We start from the raw sequence: 9889 nt of genomic DNA, 5'->3' as shown, positions 1-9889 counted from the left end.
ACCCAGTCACTAACTCACTCACCCACCCAGTCACTAACTCACCCACTCACTAACTCAACCACCCAGTCACTCACTCACCCACCCAGTCACTAACTCACTCACCCACCCAGTCATTAACTCACTCACCCACCCAGTCACTAATTCAAGCACCCACCCAGTCACTAACTCACTCACCCACCCAGTTACCACCCAGTCGCTAACTCACTCACTCACCCAGTCACTAACTCACCCACCCAGTCACTAACTCACCCACCCACCCAGTCACTAACTCACATATCTACCCACCCAGTCACTAACTCACTTACCCACCCAGTCACTAACTCACCCACCCAGTCAGTAACTCACCCACCCAGTCAGTCAATAAGTCACCCACCCACCCAGTAACTAACTCACTCACTCAACCAGTCACTAACTCACTCACCCACCCAGTCACTAACTCACTCACCCACCCAGTCATTAACTCACTCACCCACCCAGTCACTAACTCACTCACCCACCCAGTCACTAACTCACTCACCCACCCAGTCACTAACTCAACACAGTCACTAACTCACCCACCCACCCAGTCACTAACTCACCCACCCAGTCACTAACTCACTCACCCACCCACCCAGTCACTAACTCACTCACCCACCCAGTCACTAACTCACTCACCCACCCAGTCACTAACTCACTCACCCACCCATTCACTAACTCACCCACCCACCCAGTCACTAACTCACTCACCCACCCAGTCACTAACTCACCCACTCACTCACTAACTCAACCACCCAGTCACTCACTCACCCACCCAGTCACTAACTCACTCACCCACCCAGTCATTAACTCACTCACACACCCAGTCACTAACTCACGCACCCACCCAATCACTAACTCACTCACCCACCCAGTTACCACCCAGTCGCTAACTCACTCACTCACCCAGTCACTAACTCACCCACCCAGTCACTAACTCACCCACCCACCCAGTCACTAACTGACTTATCTACCCACCCAGTCACTAACTCACTTACCCACCCACCCAGTCACTAACTCACCCACCCAGTCAGTAACTCACCCACCCAGTCAGTCAATAAGTAACTCACCCACCCAGTCACTAACTCAAGTCACTAACTCACTTTTATACCCACCCAGTCAGTAACTCACCCACCCAGTCAGTCAATAAGTCACCCACCCACCCAGTAACTAACTCACTCACTCAACCAGTCACCTCACCCACCCAGTCACTAACTCACTCACCCACCCAGTCACTAACTCACTCACCCACCCAGTCACTAACTCACTCACTCACCCAGTCACTAACTCACCAACCCAGTCACTAACTCATCCACCCACCCAGTCACTAACTCATGTACCTACCCACCCAGTAACTAACTCACTCACTCAACCAGTCACCTCACTCACCCAGTCACTAACTCACCCACCCAGTCACTAACTCACCCACCCACCCAGTCACTAACTCACATATCTACCCACCCAGTCACTAACTCACTTACCCACCCACCCAGTCACTAACTCACCCACCCAGTCAGTAACTCCCCCACCCAGTCAGTCAATAAGTCACCCACCCACCCAGTAACTAACTCACTCACTCAACCAGTCACTAACTCACTCACCCACCCAGTCACTAACTTACTCACCCACCCAGTCACTAACTCACTCACCCACCCAGTCACTAACTCACTCACTCACCTAGTCACTAACTCAGTCACTCACCCACTCACCCAGTCACTAACTAACTCAACCACCCACCCAGTCACTAACTCACTCACCCACCCACTCACTATCTCACCCACCCAATCACTAACTCACTCACCCACCCAGTCACTAACTCACTCACCCACCCAGTCACTAACTCAGTCACTCACACCAGTCACTAACTCTGTCACTCACCCACCCAGTCACTAACTAACTCACTCACCCACCCACCCAGTCACTATCTCACTCACTCACCCACCCACCCAGTCACTATCTCACTCACTCACCCACCCAGTCACTAACTCACTCACCCACCCAGTCACTAACTCACTCACCCACCCAGTCACTAACTCACTCACCCACCCAGTCACTAACTCACTCACCCACCCAGTCACTAACTCACTCACCCACCCAGTCACTAACTCACTCACCCACCCAGTCACTAACTCACTCACCCACCCAGTCACTAACTCACTCACCCACCCAGTCACTAACACACTCACCCACCCAGTCACTAACTCACTCACTCACCCACCCAGTCACTAACTCACTCACCCACCCACCCAGTCACTAACTCACTCACCCTCCCAGTCACTAACTCACTCACCCACCCAGTCACTAACTCACTCACCCACCCACTAACTCAACACAGTCACTAACTCACTCACACAGTCACTAACTCACCCACCCATCCAGTCACTAACTCACCCACCCACACAGTCACTAACTCACCGACCCAGTCACTAACTCCCTCACCCACCCACCCAGTCACTAACTCACTCACCCACCCAGTCACTAACTCACTCACCCACCCACCCAGTCACTAACTCACTCACCCACCCAGTCACTAACTCACTCACCTACCCAGTCACTAACTCCCTCACCCACCCAGTCACTAACTCACTCACCCATCCAGTCACTAACTCACCCACCCAGTCATTAACTCACTCACCCTCCCAGTAACTAACTCACTCACACCACCCAGTCACTAACTCACTCATCCACCCAGTCACTAACTCACTCACCCACCCACTAACTCAACACAGTCACTAACTCACTCACCCAGTCACTAACTCACCCACCCACCCAGTCACTAACTCACCCACCCACCCAGTCACTAACTCACCGACCCAGTCACTAACTCACTCACCCACCCAGTCACTAACTCACTCACCCACCCAGTCACTAACTCACTCACCCACCCACCCAGTCACTAACTCACTCACCCACCCACCAAGTCACTAACTCACTCACCCACCCAGTCCCTAACTCACTCACCCAGTCACTAACTCGCTCACCCTCCCAGTCACTAACTCAGTCACTCACCCCAGTCACTAACTCTGTCACTCACCCACCCAGTCACTAACTAACTCACTCACCCACCCACCCAGTCACTAACTCACTCACCCACCCACTAACTCAACACAGTCACTAACTCACCCACCCACCCACCCAGTCACTAACTCACCCACCCAGTCACTAACTCACTCACCCACCCACCCAGTCACTAACTCACTCACCCACCCAGTCACTAACTCACTCACCCACCCAGTCACTAACTCACCCACCCACCCAGTCACTAACTCACTCACCCAGTCACTAACTCACTCACCCACCCAGTCACTAACTCACCCACTCACTAACTCAACCACCCAGTCACTCACTCACCCACCCAGTCACTAACTCACTCACCCACCCAGTCATTAACTCACTCACCCACCCAGTCACTAACTCACGCACCCACCCAGTCACTAACTCACTCACCCACCCAGTTACAACCCAGTCGCTAACTCACTCACTCACCCAGTCACTAACTCACCCACCCAGTCACTAACTCACCCACCCACCCAGTCACTAACTCACATATCTACCTACCCAGTCACTAACTCACTTACCCACCCACCCAGTCACTAACTCACTCACCCACCCAGTCACTAACTCACTCACCCACCCACTAACTCAACACAGTCACTAACTCACTCACACAGTCACTAACTCACCCACCCATCCAGTCACTAACTCACCCACCCACACAGTCACTAACTCACCGACCCAGTCACTAACTCCCTCACCCATCCACCCAGTCACTAACTCACTCACCCACCCAGTCACTAACTCACTCACCCACCCACCCAGTCACTAACTCACTCACCCACCCAGTCACTAACTCACTCACCTACCCAGTCACTAACTCCCTCACCCACCCAGTCACTAACTCACTCACCCATCCAGTCACTAACTCACCCACCCAGTCATTAACTCACTCACCCTCCCAGTAACTAACTCACTCACACCACCCAGTCACTAACTCACTCATCCACCCAGTCACTAACTCACTCACCCACCCACTAACTCAACACAGTCACTAACTCACTCACCAGTCACTAACTCACCCACCCACCCAGTCACTAACTCTCCCACCCACCCAGTCACTAACTCACCGACCCAGTCACTAACTCACTCACCCACCCAGTCACTAACTCACTCACCCACCCAGTCACTAACTCACTCACCCACCCACCCAGTCACTAACTCACTCACCCACCCACCAAGTCACTAACTCACTCACCCACCCAGTCCCTAACTCACTCACCCAGTCACTAACTCGCTCACCCTCCCAGTCACTAACTAAGTCACTCACCCCAGTCACTAACTCTGTCACTCACCCACCCAGTCACTAACTAACTCACTCACCCACCCACCCAGTCACTAACTCACTCACCCACCCACTAACTCAACACAGTCACTAACTCACCCACCCACCCAGTCACTAACTCACCCACCCAGTCACTAACTCACTCACCCACCCACCCAGTCACTAACTCACTCACCCACCCAGTCACTAACTCACTCACCCACCCAGTCACTAACTCACCCACCACCCAGTCACTAACTCACTCACCCAGTCACTAACTCCACTCACCCACCCAGTCACTAACTCACCCACTCACTAACTCAACCACCCAGTCACTCACTCACCCACCCAGTCACTAACTCACTCACCCACCCAGTCATTAACTCACTCACCCACCCAGTCACTAACTCACGCACCCACCCAGTCACTAACTCACTCACCCACCCAGTTACAACCCAGTCGCTAACTCACTCACTCACCCAGTCACTACTCACCCACCCAGTCACTAACTCACCCACCCACCCAGTCACTAACTCACATATCTACCTACCCAGTCACTAACTCACTTACCCACCCACCCAGTCACTAACTCACCCACCCAGTCAGTAACTCACCCACCCAGTCAGTCAATAAGTCACCCACCCACCCACCCAGTAACTAACTCACTCACTCAACCAGTCACTAACTCACTTACCCACCCAGTCACTAACTCACTCACCCACCCAGTCATTAACTCACTCACCCACCCAGTCACTAACTCACTCACCCCACCCAGTCACTAACTCACTCACCCACCCAGTCACTAACTCACGCACCCACCCACTAACTCAACACAGTCACTAACTCACCCACCCACCCAGTCACTAACTCACCCACCCAGTCACTAACTCACTCACCCACCCACCCAGTCACTAACTCACTCACCCACCCAGTCACTAACTCACTCACCCACCCAGTCACTAACTCACTCACCCACCCAGTCACTAACTCACCCACCCACCCAGTCACTAACTCACTCACCCAGTCACTAACTCACTCACCCACCCAGTCACTAACTCACCCACTCACTAACTCAACCACCCAGTCACTCACTCACCCACCCAGTCACTAACTCACTCACCCACCCAGTCATTAACTCACTCACCCACCCAGTCATTAACTCACTCACCCAACCCAGTCACTAACTCAAGCACCCACCCAGTCACTAACTCACTCACCCACCCAGTTACCACCCAGTCGCTAACTCACTCACTCACCCAGTCACTAACTCACCCACCCAGTCACTAACTCACCCACCCACCCAGTCACTAACTCACATATCTACCCACCCAGTCACTAACTCACTTACCCACCCACCCAGTCACTAACTCACCCACCCAGTCAGTAACTCACCCACCCAGTCAGTCAATAAGTCACCCACCCACCCAGTAACTAACTCACTCACTCAACCAGTCACTAACTCACTCACCCACCCAGTCACTAACTCACTCACCCACCCAGTCATTAACTCACTCACCCACCCAGTCACTAACTCACTCACCCACCCAGTCACTACTCACTCACCCACCCAGTCACTAACTCACGCACCCACCCACTAACTCAACACAGTCACTAACTCACCCACCCACCCAGTCACTAACTCACCCACCCAGTCACTAACTCACTCACCCACCCACCCAGTCACTAACTCACTCACCCACCCAGTCACTAACTCACTCACCCACCCAGTCACTAACTCACTCACCCACCCAGTCACTAACTCACCCACCCACCCAGTCACTAACTCACTCACCCAGTCACTAACTCACTCACCCCACCCAGTCACTAACTCACCCACTCACTCACTAACTCAACCACCCAGTCACTCACTCACCCACCCAGTCACTAACTCACTCACCCACCCACCCAGTCATTAACTCACTCACCCACCGAGTCACTAACTCATGCACCCACCCAGTCACTAACTCACTCACCCACCCAGTTACCCACCCAGTCGCTAACTCACTCACTCACCCAGTCACTAACTCACCCACCCAGTCACTAACTCACCCACCCACCCAGTCACTAACTCACTTATCTACCCACCCAGTCACTAACTCACTTACCCACCCACCCAGTCACTAACTCACCCACCCAGTCAGTAACTCACCCACCCAGTCAGTCAATAAGTAACTCACCCACCCAGTCACTAACTCACCCACCCACCCAGTCACTAACTCACTTATCTACCCACCCAGTCAGTAACTCACCCACCCAGTCAGTCAATAAGTCACCCACCCACCCAGTAACTAACTCACTCACTCAACCAGTCACCTCACCCACCCAGTCACTAACTCACTCACCCACCCAGTCACTAACTCACTCACCCACCCAGTCACTAACTCACTCACCCACCCAGTCACTAACTCACTCACTCACCCAGTCACTAACTCACCCACCCAGTCACTAACTCACCCACCCACCCAGTCACTAACTCACGTACCTACCCACCCAGTAACTAACTCACTCACTCAACCAGTCACCTCACTCACCCAGTCACTAACTCACCCACCCAGTCACTAACTCACCCACCCAGTCACTAACTCACATATCTACCCACCCAGTCACTAACTCACTTACCCACCCACCCAGTCACTAACTCACCCACCCAGTCAGTAACTCCCCCACCCAGTCAGTCAATAAGTCACCCACCCACCCAGTAACTAACTCACTCACTCAACCAGTCACTAACTCACTCACCCACTCACCCACCCAGTCACTAACTCACTCACCCACCCAGTCACTAACTCACTCACCCACCCAGTCACTAACTCACTCACTCACCTAGTCACTAACTCAGTCACTCACCCACCCACCCAGTCACTAACTAACTCAACCACCCACCCAGTCACTAACTCACCCACCCACTCACTATCTCACCCACCCAATCACTAACTCACTCACCCACCCAGTCACTAACTCGCTCACCCACCCAGTCACTAACTCAGTCACTCACCCCAGTCACTAACTCTGTCACTCACACACCCAGTCACTAACTAACTCACTCACCCACCCACCCAGTCACTATCTCACTCACTCACCAACCCAGTCACTAACTCACTCACCCACCCAGTCACTAACTCACTCACCCACCCAGTCACTAACTCACTCACCCACCCAGTCACTAACTCACTCACCCACCCAGTCACTAACTCACTCACCCACCCAGTCACTAACTCACTCACCCACCCAGTCACTAACTCACTCACTCACCCAGTCACTAACTCACCCACCCAGTCACTAACTCACCCACCCACCCAGTGACTAACTCACTTACCTACCCACCCAGTCACTAACTCACTTACCCACCCACCCCAGTCACTAACTCACCCACCCAGTCAGTAACTCACCCACCCAGTCAGTCAATAAATCACCCACCCACCCACCCAGTAACTAACTCACTCACCCAGTCACTAACTCATTCACCCACCCAGTCACTAACTCACTCACCCACCCAGTCACTAACTCACTCACCCACCCAGTCACTAACTCCCTCACCTAGTCACTAACTCAGTCACTCACCCATCCACCCAGTCACTAACTAACTCAACCACCCACCCAGTCACTAACTCACTCACCCACCCACTCACTATCTCACCCACCCAGTCACTAACTCACTCACCCACCCAGTCACTAACTCACTCACCCACCCAGTCACTAACTCACCCACCCAGTCACTAACTCACTCACCCCCCAGTCACTAACTCACTCACCCACCCAGTCACTAACTCACTCACCCACCCAGTCACTAACTCACTCACCCACCCACCCAGTCACTAACTCACTCACCCACCCACCCAGTCACTAACTCACTCACCCTCCCAGTCACTAACTCACTCACCCACCCAGTCACTAACTCACTCACCCACCCACTAACTCAACACAGTCACTAACTCACTCACCCAGTCACTAACTCACTCACCCACCCATCCAGTTACTAACTCATCCACCCACACAGTCACTAACTCACCGACCCAGTCACTAACTCCCTCACCCACCCACCCAGTCACTAACTCACTCACCCACCCTGTCACTAACTCACTCACCCACCCACCCAGTCACTAACTCACTCACCCACCCAGTCACTAACTCACTCACCTACCCAGTCACTAACTACCTCACCCACCCAGTCACTAACTCACTCACCCATCCAGTCACTAACTCACCCACCCAGTCACTAACTCACTCACCCTCCCAATAACTAACTCACTCACACCACCCAGTCACTAACTCACTCATCCACCCAGTCACTAACTCACTCACCCACACACTAACTCAACACAGTCACTAACTCACTCACCCAGTCACTAACTCACCCACCCACCCAGTCACTAACTCACCCACCCACCCCACCCAGTCACTAACTCACCGACCCAGTCACTAACTCACTCACCCACCCAGTCACTAACTCACTCACCCACCCAGTCACTAACTCACTCACCCACCCACCCAGTCACTAACTCACTCACCCACCCACCAAGTCACTAACTTACTCACCCACCCAGTCCCTAACTCACTCACCCAGTCACTAACGTCGCTCACCCACCCAGTCACTAACTCACTCACTCACCAGTCACTAACTCACCCACCCAGTCACTAACTCACCCACCCACCCAGTCACTAATTCACTTACCTACCCACCCAGTCACTAACTCACTTACCCACCCACCCAGTCACTAACTCACCCACCCAGTCAGTAACTCACCCACCCAGTCAGTCAATAAATCACCCACCCACCCAGTAACTAACTCACTCACCCAGTCACTAACTCACTCACCCACCCAGTCACTAACTCACTCACCCACCCAGTCACTAACTCACTCACCCACCCAGTCACTACTCACTCACCTAGTCACTAGCTCAGTCACTCACCCACCACCCAGTCACTAACTAACTCAACCACCCACCCAGTCACTAACTCACTCACCCACCCCACTCACTATCTCACCCACCCAGTCACTAACTCACTCACCCACCCAGTCACTAACTCACTCACCCACCCAGTCACTAACTCACTCACCCACCCAGTCACTAACTCACTCACCCACCCAGTCACTAACTCACTCACCCAGTCACTAACTCACTCACCCAGTCCACTAACTCACTCACCCACCCAGTCACTAACTCACTCACCCACCCAGTCACTAACTCACTCACCCACCCAGTCACTAACTCACTCACCCACCCAGTCACTATCTCACCCACCCAGTCACTAACTCACTCACCCACCCAGTCACTAACTCACTCACCCACCCAGTCACTAACTCACTCACCCACCCAGTCACTAACTCACTCACCCACCCAGTCACTAACTCACTCACCTAGTCACTAGCTCAGTCACTCACCCACCCACCCAGTCACTAACTAACTCAACCACCCACCCAGTCACTAACTCACTCACCCACCCCACTCACTATCTCACCCACCCAGTCACTAACTCACTCACCCACCCAGTCACTAACTCACTCACCCACCCAGTCACTAACTCACTCACCCACCCAGTCACTAACTCACTCA

Source organism: Ascaphus truei, unplaced genomic scaffold (assembly GCF_040206685.1).
Source record: "Ascaphus truei isolate aAscTru1 unplaced genomic scaffold, aAscTru1.hap1 HAP1_SCAFFOLD_1042, whole genome shotgun sequence".
Lineage (NCBI taxonomy): Eukaryota > Metazoa > Chordata > Amphibia > Anura > Ascaphidae > Ascaphus > Ascaphus truei.
The sequence above is the reverse complement of the archived record's forward strand: the minus strand, read 5'-3'. Positions refer to the sequence as shown.